At 39.0% G+C, this 26015-nt stretch overlaps 1 protein-coding gene and 2 long non-coding RNA genes across 6 annotated transcripts in view; 2 read left to right on the forward strand and 1 right to left on the reverse strand.

The window, feature by feature from the left end:
• Window positions 1–26015, reverse strand: part of cadm4 (cell adhesion molecule 4) — a 166102-nt gene that overhangs the window by 124087 nt on the left and 16000 nt on the right. The gene's annotated exons all lie outside the window — the stretch shown is intronic.
• On the forward strand, window positions 16941–18477 carry LOC120442599. Of its 2 annotated transcripts, none has more exons than XR_005614804.1 (5): window positions 16941–16980; window positions 17680–17789; window positions 17980–18039; window positions 18134–18224; window positions 18390–18477. It is a non-coding gene; the product is annotated as an uncharacterized LOC120442599 (long non-coding RNA). The 2 variants fall into 2 exon arrangements; XR_005614803.1 differs by having other exon boundaries at window positions 16942–16985.
• The window catches only part of LOC120442600, a 29999-nt gene continuing 29080 nt past the window's right edge, over window positions 25097–26015 (forward strand). For all 3 annotated transcript variants that reach the window (XR_005614807.1, XR_005614806.1, XR_005614805.1), the window contains exon 1: window positions 25097–25432. This is a non-coding gene — a long non-coding RNA (uncharacterized LOC120442600). The remainder of the gene's footprint in view (window positions 25433–26015) is intronic.

Raw genomic sequence — 26015 nt, forward strand, 5'->3', positions numbered from 1 at the left:
GATGACCAGCAGAAATCTATAGACTGAGAAATAAGTTCAATAAATAGGATTTTTGTATGGAAAAGACTTTTATTTTACTAAAATTATGCTAGTTTTTTTTTGGGGGGGGTTTTAGCTTGGGGAGCTAGGGGATTTCTGGCTTCTAAAACAGGATATGCCAGGAAATGTCTGGCACTGATTTAAAAAAAACAAACAAACAAAAAAACATGAAAGGACATGAAACATATTAACGACTTTTTTCACTCTGAATGGTCCAAAGAAAACAAAAGTGAAAAGAAAGTGAAAACTTAACCTCGAGTACAAAAAGGGACTTTTTCTCATAGAAGCTCATGAAAAGACAATGGCACATGATATCACTTGTGCTCACACTTTCAACCAGGATCAGTCCAATTAGGCTAAAGGAGGTCAGGTCCCACTTGTCACTGCCTTTTCAAAGCTACAATGCAGCTGCAATTCCCAGTGCTGTCGATCCACAGACCGGACAAAGACGGACAGTAGAGCCACAGTCTCAGACTTTGATTACGTAAATCTCCTTACATAAGAATTCTACAAGGATAAGTGTTTATTTGTGTGCCGCTTGAAACTGCGAATGTGTGTTCACTTGCATGAGGGTCACACTGTGTGAGTTTGTGAGTGTACATTTGGCCACATGTGTTTATGAGTCCATGTGTGGGCATGCATTACAATTTCTTTACAATGTACGGGTCTTGTGGTGCATGTCTGCGGTCTATAAATTCCCACCGATAGACGACATCACTGCCTCGTAACAAAATGTATTAAACTGAAGGAATGGGAAAGGTCCCTCGGACGTATTTGGAAAATGTTGAAAACAAACAACAAAAGAAGCTCTAAATGAATTTTCATTCTTTGTAGTTCATGAAACCCCATTAAAGAAAAAAAATGCAGTATGTTCTTTCAGTCTACAGAACAACATTCTGGTTTGTTCCCCCAGTTCGTGCAGATGCACGCGATGCCTGACTGATGGTTTGGAAGGACAATGTAATTGGGTTTTGGAATCGTTGCTCTCCTGAGGAATGGCTCCATGTTTGCCTCTTTGATATTTGTGACACAGAAAGAGCATCCTGTTGCAAAACCGCTGACATTTAAGATGAGACAAACTACACATACTGCAGATATTCCTAATCAGTGCTGTGGAAAATGTAATGTAGGGTCTTTGTTGACATCTGTAAAGCTAGAGGCGTATTATACAAAAGAAATTCACAATTTGTTTCTAGGCTTATCTGTGTTTATATTGCCTTTAATTAAAGCCAGTAGAAAACCACAAAATAAAGTCAGTTATTTTAGGAAAAGGCATACTGGCAAGTGCAGCAGATATGTAACAGGAAAACTAGCTGCACGTGTTTCTAAACATAACTTGTAAAAACTACGGAGCCATGGATTTTCTTTCTCAGTGAAACTTATATTCATTCATATTCACTGTTACACTCAGCCACAGCAGGAAGCTCCCCAGTGAAAACGCAGTCTTCTGGTATTGAACTGCAAGTAGCTCCACTGGTGCGGTTGACACACTGTAACCTTGGAGATGATTTCAGCAGGTCGTGGCAGAATTTTATTGTTTCTCACCTACATTTTCCCTAAAGGTCATAGTAAAACACGCCGCATTGTAAGAAAAACTGTCAAATGAGCTCAGATTAATGCAAAATGTCCCATTAGAGGAAAAATGAATTCTAAATTTGTGGTAACTATTGAAGCAGTACTGCAAATCCTCAACTGCTTGCTCATTTATCCTCTTTGTATACATGAAATATGCCATTTTACAACCTAAGGTTGAAGAAATCAAAAACTCAAGGCCGCAGGGCTTTTTAATGGCACAAGAAAGTTCATAAAGCCAGCTACCTGCTGCTCATTAGATAAAGGTTGAACTGCTGTCTATACTAGTGTAATGACAAAATGCTAAAGTTATCATATCTAGTCATACAAAATGCATGGTTGTCGCTTTTAACATTATTTCGATAAAGCTGTGGGGCGTTGCAATGGCCAGAGATGTAGGCGGAAAGAGAGAACCATGCAAGAGGGGGAAAGGGAAAAAAAGCAGGCAAAGAAAGAGAGAGAAGCCTCCAGATACAGTGAGAAGTGGTTGTGTTTGCACGAGATAAGGCCAAGGAGCTAAATCACATAGTGAGCGAGGTGGTATGCTATTAAGCAGGACAAATATGCCTATTCAAACAGCAGCTTTCACAGCCCAAATGAAAATACTTTAGGGCAAGAGACAGAGGAAAGGAAGAGGGAAGGAGGAAGTGACGAGGAAGGAGGGGGAGAGAAACAAGGGGGAGAAGACAGGGAAGGGTAAAAGGGGCGACGAAAGAAGGAGCCAGAGATGGATTATGCCCACCAGAGGGAGAGCAAAGGGAGATAAAACAGGGAAGACGCTATTTCATTTGTCTAATTATATTTATCTATCTCTAGCTCACAAACAAACAAAAGAGACAAATGGTGCTGACTGAATAAACTAAAGCTGAATGGGTACAAACAGGCGCCCAGACACACGAACACAAACACACATTAACCAAAGGCATGCAGCAAAAACAAGAAAACAAATCCGGAGGAACAAAATACTGAGGCAGGGAAAAATATGGGAACTGGGAAAAAAATGGCAAAGAAATGAGAAAAGCTGAGAGTGAGAAAGATAGTACAGGGCTAAGGGCACAAGCCAGATTGACACTGAAAAATTAATGCGCAATTGCAAAGAGGGATGCGTGCAAGCCTGAGATGGAAAGGGAATGTGTGAGTGACACAAGGACGGAGGAAGAGAATATTGGTCTCAGCGCTGACAGATTTAAGGTTATGGTATATGCACTCCTTCTCAGCCACACACCTTCGCTTTCTCGCTCTGCTCTCATTTCCTTTTTCAGCTATGACTGCTGTCTGTCTTTTTCTACTTTTCTATTCCCATTTCTCACATCATCTTCTCCTGTCTGTCCCGCGCCCACTTTCTTTATCTGTCCATGTGTGTGGTGATTTGGCTATTTGTCTGCTATATGTCCCACACACATACATGCACGTGCTCGCGCACACGAACACACACACATACGCTCCAATGACTGTTCATCTTCGTAGATCTGATTGTGTCAATTTGTCTCAGTGTCACGCCACTCTCCAATTTGCCATCTGCCTGACAGGATCTTATTGATTGGCCCACACACTTGTCATTCTTCCGGTCTCTCACCCTCCTGTCCAATCTCCACATCTCCATTTGAGAATAGTTTTCAGATACCCCTTCCTTCCACCTCCATATATCCATGCTTCCATTCTTTCATTATCACACCTCCTCTAACACTTATATCTCTCTGTCTTTCCACCCTTCTCAACACCATTCCCACATCCCACTTCACTTTCTCTTTCATTTCACTCCCCGAGTTTTATAGTATGCACAAATCAGAGCTATGGGCTTTTATGCTGTGATCAGTAACTCAAATGGAAACGCGCGAGTAATAGTGATTACCTGTCATAGCCCGGCTTTGCTTATAAGCAGTGCAGGAGCATCTATCGCCAACTTGAAACAGGAGACTAACAGTCTTAACAGCCTCTGTAATTCAGCTAAGGTTCACGGCAGTCAGAAACCACGTTGTGTGTGTGTGTGCGTGTGCGTGTGTGTGTCTTGTGTGGCTTCGAATGCCCGCAGACAACTTTAGAGTCATTGAAAAGTTTTGACTTCAAAAGATGAACACGAGAGGAAAATGCAACCAGAAGGAAAACAGAGGGGTTATTGAGTTTTCGTTTTCTGTTTATCGCCACCATTTTTCTCGCTGTTGTTTGACCCAACAACGCTGTAATTTGATGCGGTGCAGTTTTAAACTATTCTTTATGTTTTGAAGCACGTTTGTGCGAATCTGTGTGTGTGATTCAGTCTCCTGGGAATACAGAGGAGCTGGAACGCCATCAAACATCCTGCTGACAGACAATCTTGTCAATCTGCAGCTGCAATCCATCAATGTAAATGCGGTGTATTCATTTTATTCAGAGGGATAAAGCTTCCTTTTTCAAATGTTCATTTCTGGCAATGACTTTGATAACTGACAGCACTGAGTTTCCAGATAAGTACAGATTTGAAACAACCAGTGCACTGTAAGGAAAACTGTTCTTTAAGTCAGACTATCACGCTTTATCAATTTTAAAAAACAAAACAAATTAACACATTTTTAGAATCCTTTTAATATTGACGCAGTGTTTATCGATGGTGATGATCTATTGATTAGAGAGACTATGTCCTTTAGCAAAAATGTACTCTTTCGGTTCAGGCAGCCTCACAGGTGTCGATCAGCTGCTGTGTGTCTTATTGGTGAATTTTTCTGGTGAGAATCTGAATCAGTTGTTTTAATTCATTCACAGGGAATGAAAGAAGAATGAAATCTTTTGTTTACGTAACATAGAAATGTGGGTTTTTGAGGGTTTGTGGGGGAAAAAACTGTATAGTGTAAATTCCCTCCATTTGTTCTCGGTCAGATTTTGTTGTTATTTAGTTTCTTCCACCCACGTTGATAGTGGGTTTGTCTTTTGGCTCTTTTGGTCCATTACTTTGAAGTTTGTTGCTTTATAAGCGCCTTAACTTTTATTACTTTCCTTTCTTAGTAATGTTACAGCCACAGTTCTGTTACTGCTTTATACAGTGTGCTTTTTATTTGCTGAAATAAAGCATATCTCACTTAAGGTATTTCAAAGAATACTTGGTTTTCAGAACAAAAATCTCCTGACACTTTGCAAGCTCGCACCCTTTGACTCAGAAAGCACAATGCAGCCACACAGAGGAGACACGGAGTAGGAAATGTGTCTTCACGATCAGTCAGAGCTGAATAAAGCATGCAGGAGGGGAAAAAATGATGTAGGGCCACATAAGTCTGTGAGTATGGTGTCAGATGCTCTGTTTGCAGTCAGAGCTCTGAAGCTGTCTAGGGACTTGCACTGACTCATTAACCAACATTTTTTTTGCCTTCATTTTGACGAGTAATAACTGCTACTGATGAAATCTCTGATATTTGATAATTATACGCTGACATCAAGTTTATAATAAAAAAAAAGACATTATCTAAAATAATTATATAATTGTTCTTTTTGTAAACTTTCTGTAGTTCTGTTTACAGAGTCTGTCTTATCTAAATCTGTATTTTGAGTGTAATTCACTTGCAGGAAAACAAAGTGTAAGATTACAGTTACTGACATTAACATTAAAATGCGTCCTGAAAACAGTGTATTGAAAGTCTGACAATAAGAAAACACTCATTCTAATTCTGACAAACTATGTTCTCTCAATTTTCTGTATAAGGAGAAATTCTTTGAATGGATACAAAAGAATATCCATTATAGGTAATGAAACTAAACGGTTTCAGTGAAACAACTAGTTCCCGTTACTTCTTCTACGTACCCTTTGCAAAAAGAAAAAAATCCTTCCTACATAATGCATTATTTGCCTGTGGTTATTACAAGATTGCACCACAGAGAAGTTGTCTTTGAACACAGGCTAGACCACCAACTTATACACAGAGTGAATATATAATTTTCTGTCAGTTGGAGTTCCATCTGCAGAACCTTCAATTCGTATGTCAAGTAGGAAGTGCATTATGCTATCTATAATCTGCCATCCCCTGGTTGTAAATCTTCTTCGCTCAATAGCTGGAGTTTAAAGGCTGAAAAAATTCAGCAAGTCTTTGTATATTTCTGCAGGGCTTCATAATGGGGTTATTGATCGATACTAAATTTTCAATATTTACTTCACCATTTAGTGAGATGTTTCATTCTCAGAACTCATTTTCTCTGTTTTTAATAATAAATCCCAGCTTTTAATTCCAAAGAAACTACACCAGTAGTTTCTCCTTTCAGTTAAGCAGTTTTTTTGAAAATGTGCTTTTCACTTATGCTTGCTTTTGGGGGTATAACGGGAGCAACGCTGATTTGGGGCTAAAAGGAAAAGATACAGCTGTGCATCTCTGTGCCGATCAGCTGCACATGGTGAACTGCACTTGATTTGAAGTGCAGCGATTGGAGATAATCACAGATCCTTCTGTGAAATTAGTGTTAAAAAAAAAAAGAAAGAAAAAAGCTTCAAACGTTTGTGTGGGTGTTGAGGTCAGCAAAGGGGGGCACTTATTTGAAAATGGGAGGGCTGGGGGAGAGTGGGAGGGAAATAAAGATTAACTTCATCATATAATCAATCACACTTGTTCCCTACCATTAATCAGCTCTTCTCCACTCCTCAAGTGCCTCATTTTCCTCCTTCTAAATTCATTTCACAGGCTTTGTTGTGCATGAGCTACTCTGCTTTTTGGTTCGCACAGATCAAACCTTTTCATTATATTTCATGATCTGCTATATTTCATCACATCCCATAAAAGTAAAAGCTGAAACTAAGAATAGCTGGAAATATAATGAATTGTTTTCTCACAACTGCTGCCAGAATGGATCGGCTGCTATGATGGGAATTTGAAATCAAAGTCAACCTTCAATATAGGAACATAGTGAATACACCTGGCAATAATCAAAGCCACTTAACTCAAATGCAGCTCACTGCAGTAACTGCACCTGAAATGCCAGTCTTTGAACTGAACGTCACCCTTTTTGCCAAAAGCAACTATTTAGAAATCATATTTACATGAATGTCCAGCAGCACTGTCATCTCATAATGATAGCCTATCACACGCTTCCACCTGAAAAAAAGTAAGGCTACAATCCAGAGCTGCAATTTAAGTACAATATAGAGTGTTGCAAGGAAGTCTTAGGTAACACCAAAATATAACATCCACATCAGATATTAAACTTAACTAAACTTTTATTTTTTTCCAGCCTTAGTTATCAATATTAAAATCTAGAAATCTATAAAACCACCTCTCCTTTGAGACCCCTAAAGGTTCCTGTTGTCAGATCTGCTGCTCCTTGTTTCTCACAAGACAAACAGGACTTGGCTTGGATAAAATTGGCTTTGAGCTGTTTGCGGCAGATTTCATCTCACCGTTAGTGGAGGGATTGTTGCCCAAGGCAGGGCAAGTGATCAATATTATCAAGGTGTATCTTCCAATGGAATCAATCACATCTGACGGCTTTCCAATAGAAAGGAAAAAATGAAATGTGCCCTGTGAGGAAGTGATGAGAATCACAGCGGTCACCACTGAGGCTATGTCAGTTGGTTTTTTCCACCTGAACCATGGTTTAGTTTGACATTATTCACAAAAATAATGGTATATGTCAAAAACCGAAGGTATCACATTGTTTTAGCTGCAGCTGGGTGACGAGGGACAATTAAATACAATCAGACACTCAAGGGAGGAGAAAGGAAAACAAAACACCAGACACAAAAGACAACTCACTAGTAAAGCAAAACAGGAAATGAAAGAAACAAAAATGAGAACCTAACAGAGAGAAAACACTAAAAATATGCATACTAAGAACCAATCCAGAAGATGACCTGATGTGCAGAACTCAGATGACAGAATGACATATCCGAAGGAGGAGAGGAGGAGCAATAAATAAAAGGGAACCAAATAATAACTGGGAATCAAAAGTAACAAGAACAAAACTCTATAAAATGTAAAACAAGACAAAGTCTTTAAAAAAATGTGACCACCACGTTGCATTTAGTAAATATTAATGTATGGCTCTCTTCCACAGTGTCTTTTTTTTCCTGTCTTCCTGCCCTCACCTCCAACCTCTATGAGCCTGGTGTCACCAGAGGTGTTTTTCCTTCCCACTGTCACCATGTACTTGCTCATGTGGGGTTGTCTGTTTGTTGGGGTTTTCTCTGTTACTGGGTTTTTAACTACAATACAAAGTACCTTTAAATAAAAATCTAAATAAAATTCAGTTAAAATCTAGAACTCGTCATTTGTATGTTGTGCAACACAAAAAGTCATCATTTAGCTTTTAGTATTTACAAGTAAAAATTGTGATTATACTCAACCCCCAGTTATTTAAAGCTAATCTCATTCTCCCTGTCGTTTTCTAAACTGCTTTTGAGTCTTTCAGTACAAAATGTAGATGAGATCTTTCAATTTATTTATTTATTTGGCCAAAAAAATATGTTTTGAAAATGAAGGTTCATTAAATGTAATTCACAATTCTATTTTTTAAATCTGTGTAAAATGTAAAATGAATGGTGGTTCTATAGAAATAAGGACACCACAGGCGATCTAGCCCACGATTAAGCAAATCACTGCTGCATCCGTCTCCTTGAAAATATAACCATAGCAACCATAAACTAAATAAACTGTCATATGAAAAGCTGGATAGTTTAGAAGAAAAACACACTGGTATTTTCTTAAAGAAACAGAAAATAATGATAGTAAGTCGTTATCAACAAAGTGACAATGCAAAGAAATTTGGAATAATACAGTAAAGTGCTTGTTAGACAGAAGGTATACCTCAGAGATCTGCAGGTATGTCAAACCAATTTTGCAATTCATCCACAGCTTTACTCTTAGTCCAAGGAATATTTCAGACAAGAAACATAAATTATCATTTAAGATTGTCATGCCTCTTTACCACCCTGAAAAGAATCACCTAAGGGCTTTGATTTTTGTCTGTAATCAGGGCCAATTTTTCTTCATTACTGAGCAAACGTCACACTTGCAGGCTTCTGATGAAACAACAGGCCTTCTAATTTGGCATTTAATGTGCCAGCAGGTGGCAAATGAGTCTCAAAGCCCGGGATGGCAGCTCCACCAGCATGACCACCCACTCTGAAAGAATGACCATCTTTGATTTAGGCTGCCAGAGCCATTGCTATTGACCTGTGCTGTGTGTGGGGTGGCCAAGACTGGCTGGCTCTTGATGGGAGCTTTTTTTGATGACAGCAGCGCCACTAAAAAGGTGCGGCTCCAAATTATGCCTTAACTACCTCTTTTATCATTACCCAGCCATCCTTATCCCACTCTTCTCACTTCCCACAGGGTTCTGCAGTGATGAGAAAAGAGCTTGCCCAACTGGGAGACTCAAGCCCGTCTGAATTGCATGTTTTTTATGTGTGCACGTGTGTGTGTGTATCTGAATGAATGCAGGTGTGCATTTGCACTGAGGATGTTTCCGTTCATCACCGAGCTCTGGCTCTCAGGGTACTGCTGTAGACATAAGTTGTCTCAGAGGACACTGATTGGGCTCAGCGGGGCACGATGAGCTTGAGGTAGATGAGGTGGAAATGAACTTAAACTGACCTGCCAAGCAAGTATAGCACTCATGTAGTTTCACAAGCACACTTACACATAAATATTTGTGTAGATAAAAAGTTTCTTATATGATAGGTTTTGAAATAGCATTTTATTTCAGACACATTAAATGCACAGACATGCTTCATGAGTACATAAATGTAGCTCAGTTTGAAAGCACCACATGATTGCTCATCGTGCTCCCGTTTGCGTTCCCTCTGGCCGTGCTGTGTATCTGTACGTTTGCCTGTGATGTTCTTACATTCTTTTCTTAATTTTATGCATCCCACTGTGTACATACAGAGCATGTTCAAAATTTTCTGTGAATTTTCTACTGCAGTGGTTTCATGTATATTTGTGCTCAGGAAGTGTTTTATCTTTACATGTCCCACTGCGTGTGCTACCTATTTTAATGCATCAGTGTTTGGGTTGCAGGCAGCGGAAACCTTTGATGTAAATATATGCACGGACAATATCCATGCAAGAAATAATCCCACCTATGCTTCAGTGTGTTGTACTGTTGTTTTTGTTTGTCTGTTTTTCCTTTTGTGTTTATTACTTTCTGAACACCTTGGTATGAAAAATACTTGCAATTTATTTATATTAATTAAACCACCAGGACTAATTATCTGCATGCACAGAATAAATTTGGATACCTCACAATCGCCTCAGAAATGCATAAAAGTCTTATGGCATCAATTTGCTGTGGAACACATATAAACTACATGACAGTTGTAAGTTTTTGGAAGTTAAAGCTTGATCATCTGTAGCAGTTACTAAGAGGAGTGGGGGTGAGGGTGTGCTGGTGAGGATCGTTTTTTCGTCAATGTAATTTCAGTGGGTAGAACAGCAAACCACACATTCAAGTCTGAAATCCCTCAGCTTCATATTTCTCATATTTTTGGAAAGCCACTCTTTTCCTGGGAATATAGTTTACAAACATATTGCATGACATTGGCAAATCCAAACTGACAAAACATTTTGTCATACTGACTGAAATACACTGTGTTTAATAGTTTACCTTTAGGATTGAGTAACAACAGCTGTGACACTGTCTTACTGTTTTAACTTGCCTTTGTTGCAGAACTTGAATGCAAACCCATCCTTCTTGTTTGGGAACTACTGCATTTGCAATCGCAGCAAGAACAAATGATACTTCATGCTGACCCCTGCATGACACAGTGAACTCATCCCATGCTTTATGCTGCTACTGCTTAATGTCAGTTATTACAGTCACCCTGCCATCCAGCAACATCAATTATGTCAATAAGACGCCTGTCTGCCAAGAATTCACATGCATTATGAAGTGTTGACACATCAGTTTACACCCTATTGTGACTGTAGCAGGAAAACTGTAGCACTGCTCACTGCACACTGAAGAAATAAAGCAACAAAATGAAGTGAGCACAAGAAGCAACGATGACAGCTTCATTATTAGTTTTTTTGTGATCTGTAATTTGGCATGTTAAAAATAACAATGTGCTTTCCTTTTTTTTTTCAGCTGTTTTGTAAAACAGTAAATTCTCAGTATCACCAATACATCAGAAAACTGTTAATTTAGGGCAGCTGTGGCATAAACTTCACATTGGGTGGTGTTCTAAAAAATTTTAGACCACAGAACAGGAAAGAATACATCCATCCTGTCCTGCAACAACAGTTCAGGCTGGCGGTGGTGTAATGGTGTGAAAGATATTTCATACCAACTGAACATTGTTGCTGACCATGTCCATTCCTTTATGACCATAGCGTTCACTCTACTCAGATAGCCTCCATAGCCATTCAATCTGGTACCAGCAAGATGTACCTATCAAAATGGCCATTTCTCAGTCTGTGACCACAAAGTGTGGAACACTGTAAAAACAGTTTAAAGATAGACAAAGAACTAGACTGTGGAAGTTGAAAAACCAACGACCATCTGTCACTATCAACAACAATGGCCACCATTGCCTAACACCAATGGCTGTACTGAAATGCAGAGAAGAAGAGAAGTGCAGTCTAGGTGAAGGTTAAGAGTCAGCTGAAGTACAAACAGTTAGGAGACAGGTGAAAGAAAAGGTACAGTCATTGGAAAGAAAAAGGCAGGGATGGCATGGAAGAAGCAGGTAGTTAGAAAGATCTATTTTAATCATTTTAAAGACCAAGAAACCACAAGAGGAATGGCGCCACTGTATGAAGGAAGGGTTGAAAAATGATGGGTTGAGACAATGTTCCTCATACCGCAGGCTTAGAAAGGCAGAGAAGAGAGACGCCGTCAGGCACTGAAGGAGAGAGCAATTAGATTTATCTGCTCATTAACAGAAGGGATAATTGACTACAAGAGTCTGCAGCGATACACTAAGAGACAGGGGGAGAAGGAGAAAATGAGCCAGGGAGAGAAATGAGAGCAGGTGGAAGGAGAAAAGACAGGAGGCAGGCAGGGAGGGATTGTGAAGAAAAGGGAACAAGGCAGGAGAAATAAACAGGGGAAAAGTGAAAAATGAAAAGAATGGGGAGAAAGGAGAAAAAGCGATGCAAGTAGGGGGGAAATCAGCCCACAGAGAATGCTGAAAAAAGGATTAGTGACTGGAGAGGCAGTAGGAGGGAAGGCAGGAGGAGTAAATGAGGATAAATGTACGGTGTTTGTGCGGGTGCGTGCTTCACACACGTTTTACGTTTCTGTTTTTAGTCACCTGGGAGAGTTCTCACATTTCCTCGTTTATGTCTTATGAGAGTTTGTGATGACACAGAACTGGTTTTAAAGAACTTTTAAGTACAGACTGTGGAAAGGCAGACTCACCTTAACATGTGCAAAGGCTTTAAAAAACCGCACTGCAAATCAGAGCCAGCTAAAGCCGCCTTATTATCCACCTGCTGATACCATTTTTAACAACAGTTGCAATCAAACCCTTGCACACTGCTCAGAAAAGGGGTAGTAGGCTGTGAGTGACATGTGTGTCATTAATGCTTTGTATTTGCCAATCAGTGTCTCACACAGGCATGTATTAGTCACTGAGGTTGGATGCAAAACTTTGATGATGGATAACACCTCCATTACTCTGTCCAGAAGAACCTTAAACCTTTTTCTTACACACTAAAATATTGACAGATTAAAATGCCATAGCTTTTATTTGCATTTGATTAACTGGACATACTTCGAGCAGTTCAATCATGCAACCTTGAAGAACTCATTTTCTTTGCCAAATGCTTTTTCAAAGTCTGCAAAATTGCCGCGTGGATTACATTCACTGATATTCTAATTTTGTAGGTGTGATGGAGGTCAGGACAGGATTTGGGGTACTGGGTATGCAAAGTACAAGCCTTTCATGTTGGGAACCAGACATTACATTGAATTTTTCACCAAGACACAAGACATTACATTAATTTTCTTGAGCAAATTCTTTGAGTTGCAATCACCAGTAACACTTGGTTTTCACTCGCTTGTTCCCAGGAACAGAATACGAACAGATGTGACAATAAATAATCTGATCCCCTTTGATCTAAAACCATACATGCTAATTACTCACAAATATAGTGAATTCTTTAAAGCACAGTAAAATCTTCAATCCTTCTGTGTTTGTCTCTACATTACAACGCATCCTTCAGATTCTACTCCAGCATAAAGCCACCCATGTTCTACTCAAAGCTCAGTAGGATTTAGGATTTAAGAGGCAAAAGCTTCGAACATTTGACTCCGTGAGGTAGCAGCCTGACTCTGAGCCAAACACGCAAGTGTTTCTCGGATCGCAAGACATGAGATAACCTGTGACGTTCCACTAATGCAACATCATGCCTTTGATCCTACAGAAGTGGACTCAATCTGCACAAGGTAGGAGGTAGAGACAAAGCAAGAAAGGGAAGTGAAAAAATTGCGAGTGGGAGCCAAAGCCACCCTTCGTCACCTCCTTCATCAGACCTTTTTTTTTTTTTCTGTTGATGATTCAATGAATTTCCAAGCAGCTATTGCCCTCAGTTGCATCACAGATACATTAAAGATGAGAAAGAAATAAAACACATGGGAGAAGGTAAGAGCAAGCAAAGAAAACTCTTCACCACTCCTCAACTTGCACAGCTTAACCCCCTCCTTCCACACCCACCTGTTGTTTTCACCTCCTTCTTCTGCCTCCTCTCATCCCTCCGGCATTAAAACTGCATTGCACTGCTCTCTATTGTTCGTATGTTCACTCTGAATTTGAAATTTCAATGATGCATTGTTCCACAGCAGAATAAATGTGCTGGGATATCAGTGTTACATGACATTGATGTATTAATGTTACCAATGCAGTTATGCACAATGGTAATCAAGCGTCATGGATGGGGGAATATATCCAGAATTTAATGAATACATATGGTATTACATTTATGTGTGACCCACACATAAATGTTTGTACAGATAAATACACTCCAAAAATCAAATTCAAACAGCTTCTGTGTTTGGGGCTTTTAAAGCTCACTTGCTGGAAAAGAGTTTTTGCATTTTCTTTTCTTTTATTATTATTGTTATTAAGTTTGTTGAGTATGGTTTTGTAATTCACTTCCATCCATAATAAACAACAAGTCTGGTAACATATTATTCAGTCTATGCAAACAGTCCATTACTTGGCAAGAGACCAGCAATCATGTTTTGCAGAGTTGTATAAAGTATGAGGTTTTAACCTTTTAGAATTTAAACAAATTACAGCCCACAGATTTGTATTAAAGTGAGCAGTCATGCAGTGTTTAAAAATTGCAAACATTTTCAACTTCCGTTTTTCATTTCTCTTTTTGATCCCCCCCTCCCCCTTTGATGGGACATTTCTGCATTTCCCCAGTTCTTCCAGCAATTTGCGGGTTTTATGGGAAGTGCGATTTTAAAAGTGGAAGTAAGGTCGAGCTTCCAACACTTGGCCTGCTCTCAGCCAATAACATTGTGAAACTGCTTGACAACGTTGCTTTTCATCCAAACACAAGTGCACATCTTAGACGTGCATGCACAAACACATACTAGCACAAACTAGTCTACCTCCATGCTTGACAGGAAAAGGAAATGGCTTTTCTCCATTTGGAGAGCCACAAACAAGAGGTGCTGCCGGCCCATTTCAGATAGCGGTCGTCTTAAAGAGCCCCTCTGTCTATGAATATGGAGATGAGGATTTAGGAAGGAGGGAGAGAAGGAAAAGGAGAAAAATTGAGGGAGGGAGAGATCAGAGAGTGAAAAAAGAGGGAGGAAGAGAGAGATTCTGTGTCTCTGAGGTGCTTTTCCTGCCTGCCCTGTGGCCCTTGGCTGGATTTATGCACTGGATTTAGAAGACTTTGTATGTGTGTGTTTGGTATGTGTGCGGTGTAAATGAGAGGGTCTATGTAAAAAACAAAGCCAGAGGCGACAGGTCAGAAAGTAATCACTCACAAACATGCCTACAGTTAATAGGACAAGGAAACACAAACACTCCTAATCAAGTTCTTCCTCCTCGTCTAGTTTCTCTGCATTCAATCCCCTCATCTTCTACTCACCGTTAAACAGATCATACACTCACATACAGCGCATACTGTACACCCATGCATTAGTTGAGTGCACAATGCAACACTTCTCCACCTTTTTATCCTTGTGTTCATCGTTCCCTCCATTCACTGCAGAGCCACTATCCATTGCACATTAGATAAGCTTATATGGTTTTCCTTTCCGCCTGCATTCATTTGTATGCAGCTCTCCAGCAAAACAAACACTCGTCTGTGTGCGGCAGATAGCATCGCAGTATCACCATCCAGGAGCCACTACACACCACATGAATTATGGATTGCTGTAAGTGTGAGAAGGAGGTCACACGAGAACAACAGAGGGCAATTCCTGAGGTCCTGTTAAATTATTGACGACAGCAAATGTAACAGTTCATTGTCACCATTATTACTGTAAACACTGTGGATCTTAAAAAAAAACAAAAAAAAACAACGCCCACCACTACCAGTATGTTAGAAACCTTTGTATATAGGTACTGACCCAAAATGCAAATGCACTGAATTTCTTCATGTCATTACAACTGCCCACACGACTGTAATTCACAAAACTATGACTGCTCATTACTACAACTATACTGTGGCTTTAAAGAGACTCTGTTTGCTCTTTACATCAAGGCTGTAACCGTAATTTAGCCAATTAGCACATGCATATGTTGTCATATGCGATAATTAATGCTTAAAAAAATATTTATATGCTGATGGTTAGCTTGTATTAAACAGATTAATAATTCTTTCTATACATATACTACTGGCTGTGAAAAGCTTCCATCATTAAAGAATAAGCGACATCTATTGTAAAATAAACATTACTGAACAGAAGTTTGAGTTACACAAATCATGTGGTCATCTTTCACAGTTACTTTAGTGTAAAATTCCTTCTGGAGAACCCTGGAGGCTTATGGGGTTTAAGGCACTGACCATGAAGTGCAACATCCCTGATTTGAATCTCTCACTTCCACCATCAGCTGCCTAATAAAGAAAAAAAAACATAAAAATAACTTCTTTGTCTTGCTATGAAACACTGTCCAGTAAACCCCAACTAGCAAATGTACTAAAAAGACTGCAACTTGATTAGTCACTTGATTTGCTCAACTCCAACTGCTGAAGTCTCAGATTTATCTGAGATTCAGCATCCATTTTAGACAGAAATAGATTTTGTCCCCGTTTTCTTACACTTTAATCACATTATGAAGGGGTCCATTCATTCACAGCATGATAAGGACACTGTAACAAAAGTCAGTAAAATATACAGCAAAACACCGTCAAATTCCAACGGTAATGGAGCGTAAAACCAAAAACTTCCTTTTACTGTATTAAATAGATTGAATAACCGTTAATTGTGAGACTGGATAAAACTTTGTTTTTTACTGTAATAAAATGTTGAAATTATAAATATTGTCTGTGAAAACAAATAAATATGCATACATTTTACAATTAAATATTGTAATGTTGAAAATGTCTGAAAAACGTAGATTTTACGGTATTATTTGAGTAAAACTACATCTTTTGGGGTTGTGCACATTGGAATTCACAGTATAAAGCTGTAGATTTTTAAGCAAACAAAAACATTCATTTTTACAGAAGCAAGATGTTAAAAAATAGGGTCCACTGTAATAATACAACCAGTAAATACCATTAAAAAAAAAAAAAAGCAAATATCAGCAGTGAAAGACAAATTGATAGTATTTTTTTTTTATTTTAAAATTCAGATACTGATATACAGATTAAAAGTTAGGCCTGCAGTATATCATTGTTAACCTTCTGATAAAAAAAATCAACAGCAAAAGAAGATGTTAAAAATAAAGTTCATGGTTGTGAATAAAATTGATTTCAATAATATTTTTTAATTATTATTTTAAAACAACTTTATGTTGTTGTGTTTCACGCCATATTATCAGACCACCTTAAGTGGGTCCGCCTTAAATTTTGAGTTTGTGTGATCGCTGTTGATTGGTAGCTAAACTGCTGGTAAACTGTGTACAGACGTTTTACGTTCGAATTGCAGAGAAAAAAAAATTCTGGTAGCAACATTGTGCAGTATGAGCGAACCATTTCACCAAAAAAGGGGAAGCAAGGCAAGACGTGGCTGCAGCGGTCTGCAGACGTGACTTCTGATCAAATTCGAATCTCCTCCTAAAGAAACAAAGAGCGACATTACATTGCGGGATGACGTCACCTGAAAATGACCAATAGCGCGGCGCGCTGCTGAGCTGTGTGCCAACCGCTCTTTTTTTCATGCAGGAGACTCAAGTTGGCTTCGCTAACGGACACAGTTTTGAACTCGTATATTAGCGCCATTTATTGCTGCTTGGACCACAGCATCTTCGAATTTGTAGACATCCTGGCAGCTTACAATTAGTTCGAGGTGAGGTGAGTACATGCAACTTCAAGTTATCTCTGTTATAAAAATCCACCAGCCCAGCGCTTATAGATAATTTTAGCAGTTCGTTTTTTATGAGTGAGGTTGTGAATTTAGTTAGCATTTGTGAGTTGAGTTAGCATTAGTGTCACGAGGGAAGCATTGCTCTGGATTAGTTTCTGTGTTTGGCGTGCTTAATTCGCTAGGGAGGAATTACCAAAGTACATGGAGTTATGTTAACCTGTAATTTCCTTGGTAAGGTAGTTCAGTCATCAAGGGGCTACGTGATTTTTTGGTCAAAACCCATCATGTCTCAAGCTAGTACTCTACCAGGATGCCTTTGAAGTCGTTAACCCTTTAGGCTCTGCAAGGACAAAACACAAGGTATTATTTGTATATGCATCAGTGGCAAACTTGCCACTTCATGTACGCTCAGACACAGATCACATGTCTCTTGTCTTACTGTGCAGGGAGAAAGATTTTAAAGAGTTTGGTCATGCTAATGTGTTCTCTGAATTACTGGCAGACTTGAAAGAATTGGAGGACAGTGGGATTGTTGCATCAGATGAAACTAGAGTCAAAGGAACTTTGTTTTGCATTGCTGGTGATAATCTGGGTTCTCACTGTATTGGTGGCTTCACTGAAAACTTTAGTTCTTCAAAGTACTTCTGCAGGTACTGCCTGATAACGAAATCTGAATTTCAGGGTGCTGACCCAAATCTGTGTGGACCAGAACGTACCAAAGAGAACTACAACTCTGCTGTTGATCGCCTCCAGATTGACAATACACCAGACGTCGAAGGAGTGAAGTTCAGGTCAGTGTTCAATTCACTGAAATACTTCAACGTTTGTATGCCAGGCTTGCCACCATGTCTAGGTCATGATATCTTTGAGGGAGTAAACAGATTCAAGAAGATATTTTACACATTTCTTTGTTGTCTGTCTCTAAATCTTATTTTGTCTTTATTATGATTAAAAGGTTTGTTTTGTTCCTGCCCTTTTCAGACACTGAATTTGAGCAGAAACCATAAGGATACTCAAAGGACCTGTGACTCTCAGGAAATGGTGAGATTTCAGGTCATAATCTTTTTTTTTTTTTTCCATTAAATTCATTTTCCTTTTTCCCTTTACAATATTGCTGTTTTGTTTTTGTAAACAGCATCAAATGAGAGGGACAGATGAAACAGTTTCAAGACAATGGCAGGAAAAACATGCTGAAGATTGAAACAAACCTTGGCTGGAAATATTTGGTATGTGTTTTACCGTAAATCAAATTGTTGAAAACATTCAGCTACACTGCAACACAGGGAAACTTGATTTGCACTTATTTTGTTACTTTAATTTCTTGTCTCATTATTTTTGTCAGTTATTATTGTTTATGGTGTATGCCCTTCTTGTTTTCTTTCTGAATGCAGAAGGTATCTAGCCAGTCCACAATGAAAGCTTCGTTGCACCCCATGAGTCTTCTGGCAGAAATGATGGCGCCTGTATTCTTTGGTTTCCTAAACATACACCCTGCCTGTTTATACGAGGCTCTTCAATTAAGTCTGCACCCAAAGATTCAATAAGAGGTAAGCAGTGGTATTATTCAAGTTTTGCTAAAGAAAGATGGACAGGAGACACTAATCTTAATCAGCCGAGCTCAGGTTCATGTCCAGGTGAGCAGTTTCATACGCTATAAAATGTAGATTGAATGATAGGTCTCATCACCATGCATTCAGCCATTAACTTCAAGTTCTATGATAAATCAATAGAAAACTTAAATACGTTTTCCAACAAATTATGATTGTGATTAGGGCTGCGTTGTCTATGTATCACTTTTACATAAGTAGATTTAAAGGATAACTATTGCCAAAACGCAACCTGGGCTGTTTTTTTTTTTTTTTTTTTGTATCGATTTTGATGCGCTCAAATTTATGCCCCGCCCCCTAGTATTCCCATTCACTGGCTATTGACCACAAAACAAAATCACGGTCAATCTCAAAACGGCTTGTTTGTCGTAATTATGCTTTTAGATATATGTTTGTCTCGTTTACAGTAAAAAAAACAGCCCAGGTTGCATTTTGACAATAGCTATCCTTTAAGAACTGTATATTTTACACTTAAGAAATCATTTATCATTAGATCTGTTTTTGGCAGCACGTTTTGTTCATTTCTGTGCATTTTGCTCAAGCACTGATCAAACTTTGTCCATTTTTTGCTGCAGAGGGATCCTGCCAGTCCAAAGTGAACTCCTGATGGACATTGAAGTACTCCTGCAGAGCTTGTATCTTCGACACCATGCGCATTAGAAACTCCACTGAGTCCTTTCCTTCACCAAGGCAGGACCCAGTGACTCATTACTGTTGATAGGTCAGGGCCAGGTAATATTTTGTTTCATGTTTATTCATTCCTCTATGGATTACCAGCCATATATATGGACACATGCTGTATTCTCAAGATCTATGCTGTTTTGTAGGAATAGAGAAAATGATATGTTTAGTCTGTTTTCAAATAGTATGTCAAATTTTCTCATTGTTTATCAGTAATATTCACTACCTTGGCTATATATGAGCATCTTTAGGTTTTCTATATTTAGCGGTTGCAAATGTAAAATGTACGGTAAACCATTTATGTTCCTCATATTGTACTGTATTTTTAGCGGTAAAATACCGGCAGCTGTGGTAGCCAGGAATTTACCGTAAAATGTATCTGGTCAAAATAAAATGCTGTAATTTGTTATACAATTTCACTGTGTTTTTTTACTGTCAAAGGTTTTAATAAGGTTTAACATATTTCTGTTATTTTTACAGTTATTTACAATAATAGGGTCTATCCTATTACTGTTAAATTAACAACAAATTACTGTAAATATTATTATATCATAACCTTTTTTTTTACTGCAAATATCCGTAAAAAGCTATGGAAAGTTGCATTTTTTACATTAAATTGCTGTATAATTGACAAATATATTTGTTTTTTTCTATCATGATTTTGGTAAAATAATACGTTGTCTACCTTAAAATTTAGGGTTACAAAACCAGTATACCGTATTGTCTTTTACAGATTCCACATTTTTTTCACGGTATATTCCTGGCTACCACAGCTGCCGGTATTTTACCGTAAATTTGACAGTTTTTTTTTTACAGTGGACAAAGAGTGAGCCCAACAAATAAGTCTTCCAACCCGCATAATAAAATTAAATAGCTTTGAGAAAAAACGCAACCCTAACCTTTAAAGTACGAGATATTTTTAAAAATCAACATCCAATATAAAACCACTAAAATATATTTGTTAAATATTTGTTTGTCCCAGCATTTCATATGTGAACAAAATAAAAATCAATAGCCCATTTAAGTACTCTATAAAATTGCATAAATTGCTGCATCTCGGAGTAATGCACAGTTTGCAGCGAACATAAAGAGCAAGCTGAATTCTCAGACACGTTATAATGTGGAACAGCTATTTTAAATGTAGCTTTAAGCAGATCTAATTATCAGAGCACAGCAGCTCCATCTCTCTCCAGAAATCCAGAGACGTGCAGTTCAGATGAAGTTAGCACTCTTAACGATCTTAATGTGAGTGTTTCTCTGTACTGTTAGTGTTTACACTGTGATATACCTCTCATCTCTAACCTAATGCATGCTTGGAGTAGCTCCAGCCCTTTTGTGCCCCTACACAGGATACGTGGGTATAGAAATTGGATGGATGGATAATTAGACAAACTGACAGCACTGGCAGCCATGCTACTGTCATCACATTTATCTCAAACTCCAATAATGTAATCACAGTTCCAACCACCGTAATCATCATTATACGTGTATCTTATTCACCATCCGCCCAGAAATATGCCATCTTACAGTAACAGCATCATCGTCAGCATCTCAGCACAAGCTGACGTCACTACTGTACCACATCTGCCCGCAGCTTCATCATCCTCTAGTTTCACAGACCTTGTCAGGTCTCATTTCTTAACAGCGGCACCATATAATGAGAGCCATAACCATTATTGTCCAAAGGTCTCCTGTTCCAATCCTTTACTTTACCAAATGACTTTCCCTTGCCCCAACTCTCTCGCCTTCTCTATTTCCCATTCGCCTGCTCTAATTACACACTGTTTGTTTGGCCTTCTGGCTTCCCCCTAATGCAGAGGAGAGGAGTCATTAAAATGATTTACAGAAGTAAACCCCACACCCACCCTTACCTCCCTCTCCTCTCCTCACCTCACCTCACTCCACTCCATCCCTGCCCCCCTCTCTCCCTAAATTCCCGACCTCTTGCACCCCTAACATATAACTCAGTCAAATATCGCCGGTGGGATTCAAATCAGTTTCGATTAATCCTTTTTGCTCGCTGCCTCTCTCTTTTAGTGCTTTCCCTCTCGCTGCCCTTTCCACCTCTTCCACTTTCTCCAGCACCTCCCAATCACATAACTGCAAACTTTTTAGGTTAAAACTGTTTTTATGAGGTGGCACTTTGTCTCCTTCCTTTCTCCTCACCCTCAGCCTTCTCTCTCCTTCCCATTTAGACACACAGACAAACATTATTCCCCTCTTGAATTATGTGATGGTAAGAGACCGTAATCATTTCGGATGCCTGACTCAAATGTTATCTCCTTCCATTTACTCTGCTCCAGACATGAAAAAGCAGGGCATATACTTTACTTCCTCTTCTTAATCTGCCATCATAGGCCTGATGCATTTCACTTTTTCAACTTTTCTTTTTCACCTTACTTGACCTCCTGGAAAAAAGCACAAGAAGGTAGACACCAGCCCGTCTTTTAAAATTAAGTATAGAACGTATACAACAGGCGAACACAAACAACAGGATTAAAATCACATTCAATTAATCCCTTATTCCCATTGCCACCTACTCAGCAATGCTCCCTTTCTTGCACTTTCCACATCACTAACTTGCTCATTTTATTCCTCAACCTCCATCTTCTTGGGTTAAAATGGGTCTGTGCGCGAGTGTGTGCATGTGTATGTGTGGGCAGGTAAATAATTTTTTATTCAACTCTTTGACTCCATGTTATCTCCAGTACCTGACTTTCCCACACCCTCACTCCGCTTTTAATTAACACTCTTTATTTCACAGCTCTCCCTGCTAATCTCTCCATCAGAGGCCTATAGCGCTAAAGGCTGAGCTTTCACTCCCGCTGTGGGCTCTTTGTACTCTTTCAAAACAGAAAGAGCAACAAACACAAGTCTAGCCATGCACACACAGATAATAAGCCACATACACACCCACCCACACACAGGCCTCTTGAAATACATTAATACACTCAAATGAAAAAGCAAAAGTAAAGATGCACTGGCAAAAATATCTAATCTGATTTATTGCAAAAATCACATAATCTTCCTGCCTTTGTGCTGTGAACTTCAGGTGTCGCATAATGATGGTGTATTAACAGCTCTGTGTGATAACTGATGCATTTTAACTTCTAATAAAATGGGTAATTGGTGAGTCGAATAGTCAAAGTTTGAGATCCACACTGATAAGGACTAGTTTACCAAGAAAAAGGAAGTGGTTATTGTGTTTTCATTGCGCCACTGCGTCTCCATGTAAAATAAACTCTCAGATAGTCCAGTAAATTTATATTCTTTTATAAACATAAAGGACAGCATGCTCGTCACAGATAGCAGCCTGTGGAACCACGTGCATAAGGGCTTGTGGGACTGTGGAGGAACTTTGTCAAGTCTTAGAAAATTAGTCCAGGTGATGCCATAGTGATGCCATCAGGGTTATTGCAGCAAACAGACAGCCTCTGTTACAAACTTGGAGTAATTGTCCGTTCATTTCTGCCTCTGTTGCTTTGATTTTTCTTTTATCAGTCTCTTGTGAGTCTTCCAACTTTACAGGAATGAAACACGGGACCACAGTGGTACACCTGTAAAAGTTTAATCAATATCTAAAATGACTGTTGATACATTTTCTGTCCATTTCATTTCGACTGACTGTCTCAGCATCCGCCCCCCACACACACATGCTTAACATCATGTTCGCAAAGACCTTCATGAGTGCATTGAGCTGAGTGTGAAAATGCAATCTGGCAAGAAAAAGATAACATCAAAGAGAGAATCTGGGCTTTAGGCGACAATTTATTTGGAGCTCTAATCTTTCCAGCACTTCATGCAGTCGATCCTAACAGATTCTCAACAAATCTCTAAATACCATTAATAGGCAGGTGCACTAACCTGATGTTTTTAATTACTGGCTTACTGGATAGGTTAACTTGCATTATGTCCATGCAAATTATTCAGTAAAGTCACAATAGTATGCATAAGAACATACAGGATATCATATGAAAGATTAAAATGTCTTTATCGCATTCTCTAGAATTTAAGAAAACGCGACCTCTGACCTTGACGTTGAGGTTGAGGTCACTGATATTCTGAACCGTCCGTAATTTTTAGTAGCTACACCTATGGTATCAGTTTGAAACCCCTACATCACCTCGTTCTCAGGTCATTGCATTCACAAACTTGAGTGTCCATGCCACCCGTCCACCTGACAGGGTGGTGTCCCACAGCACCCTATCAGCTTTTATGGCTGAGGGTTAAAAATGGCTGCTGTAGAGCTGTCCTCAGATTGAGTATCAAAATGTTCTGGTTTGAGTCCAGTAAGGAATTTGTTAACATCCATAATTGATGGACAGTCATTACAGGTTTGTTTTTGCACCAAATCCCACACTCACTCAGGTTTCTGCTTTTATTCAAAGACTTCTGGGTTTGATATATCTAGGAATTTAACACTGTGCTCACCTACACCTGTAAACACCTAGAGGCTTATCCATCAGTTCTGACAGGGCTTGCGAGCTTTCTCTAGAAAAGAATGCGTGTTTTTAGATGGCCTGAGCTGACACTTACATGGGAACAAAAACTATCAAGATGTGCTTGATAAAATACTTTTACAACTGAGATTAGACGGTTGTTTTTTATTATTACACATTTTACATGTTATGCGAGATGCTTCTGTTACCAGTGTACCATGAAACATAATATTTCTGAACTGTAAATAATAACTCATTGAAATGAAAGTTGAAGCCCAAAGATTTGTTTCATTATTTTAATGAAACTAAAGTCCACAAATCTGTCTTACAGAATAGCACCATTTCCCTAGTGTAATCTATCTCCAGCTTGAATGCGAATGTGCAGTGCAGGGTTTCTATTGTTTCAGTTAGCGAAATGGTTTTTAATCAAATGCGACTGAGCTTTTCTGCGAATGTAATGAACGTGTCTGCTGGCTAAAATCTTTTACAAATCATTATAAAAACGACTGAGTGATAATTTCAAAACATTTGCGACCTTTTCTGTTGCAAAGCAGCAAATAGTACTAAGTAATTAATCAAGACGAATCGTGCAAACAACAAAAGGAACAATCAATGAAAGTGTTTAGTTTGTGTTTCTAATTAAAAATTGGACAACAGAAGATTGAGAAAGCATCGCCTTGTCTGATGAGTCTCGATATCTCCATGCAATATTCTGATGCTAGGTTCTAAATTTGACATAAACAACATAAAAGCATGGATCCATTCTGCCTTATATCAGTGTTTCAGTCTGGTGGGGCTGGTGTTATGGTCGGCTGCATTGTAGATATGCAGCTGGCAAATCTGCAACATCTGTGTGATGCTATCATGTCAATATGGGCCAAAATCTCTGAGAAATGTTTCTAGCATCTTGTTGAATCTATGTCAGGAACAATAACAGCCGTTCTGAAGGCAAAAGGGAGTCTAACCTTGTACTAGCAAGGTGTAAATACTGAAGTAGCTGTTTTTGTATGTGCCATCTCTATATTTTCCTGTCTGATGAAACATTCACTATTATAAATATATCTGCAGTAAGCTGTAGGCATATGTAGTACCCTGGTCATTTTGCTGGTTTATAGAATAAATGTGCTTCTGTTAAGTCGTATATAAACATTGTTAAACATCTTTGAGGAAGATCACCCAGAGTTACAGAGTATATTTTTCTCTGTGTGCAGGTATACAGCTGTGAAGTGCTGGCAATGAGAGCAGAGGAGAAAAAAAATGAAAGGAAAGTTGGTAAGGATAACGTGGGCTGAACACCATGCAGGTGATGTTCTTCGACTGCTTTGCTCCATCAATCTCCTTCATCCACCTTTGTCTTTAGATGTCTTTATTACAGTGAATCGCATTATACCGCTGAGCCATGTTTACACAGGGGAGGCAAATCACATAATTGAAGAGTGTCACACACTGATCCAGACAATATTTAAATGTAAATATGACATTGCCAAAGTGTCTCTGAAATCCATGCTGTAATCATACCGGTCTATGAATAGCTCTATATTTGCACTGCAGGCTGAGTGCAGCAGTTAAGCAAAGATGATTTCCTAGAACTCTCCTCAACTCCAGTAGCGTAAAAAACAATGTTCTATCACGGCAGCTCTGAGACGATGTTGAGGGGTAAGCAACGGTGCGAAGAAAATCAGTGCTACCTTTGAGTGAAGACATCAGGTGTGTAATACCATCACACGCTCGCTCTCTGCCTCTTGTTGAGCTTTTCCACACACTGTTCTGAACAGTCGTCCACTCTTTCCAATCAGCCCTTTATTGTCCTAGAATGAATGCATTTCCTGTAAGAGGCCGCCGCCCATTTCCTTCTCACAAGTTTACTGTGAGAAGTGATGGGGTGGGTCTGGCCAAGATGAATGATTTGGGGGTTTTTTTTTCCCGGTACCTTGATTGTTCACAGTCTTAAATAAAGAAGTTTTGGCAGACTTTGGTTTGTATATGGAGCTGCAAATAAAGCCTCAGTGTGCTGGTTGCTGTGCATGGCTGTTTTCTGGCCCGTTAAATAACTCTCATTAAAGGGCAGCAGCAACTAATAACAATGTCTGATCTGAACCGAGCTTGTCCCTGTGCCCCGTCCCCTTCTCTCCTTGTTTAATTTCCCTTTAAGGCTGCTTATTGATTCTACCCCTTCCATTCTGTAACTCTTTTTATTTATAACACAAAGCAATAACAAGAGTGTCACAACCTCATGCAATCTATTAATAAGATGAATCCAAAAGTGGCAGATGCATGTTTACGATATACA

This window comes from Oreochromis aureus, linkage group 11 (genome assembly GCF_013358895.1).
Source record: "Oreochromis aureus strain Israel breed Guangdong linkage group 11, ZZ_aureus, whole genome shotgun sequence".
In the NCBI taxonomy this organism is placed as follows: domain Eukaryota; kingdom Metazoa; phylum Chordata; class Actinopteri; order Cichliformes; family Cichlidae; genus Oreochromis; species Oreochromis aureus.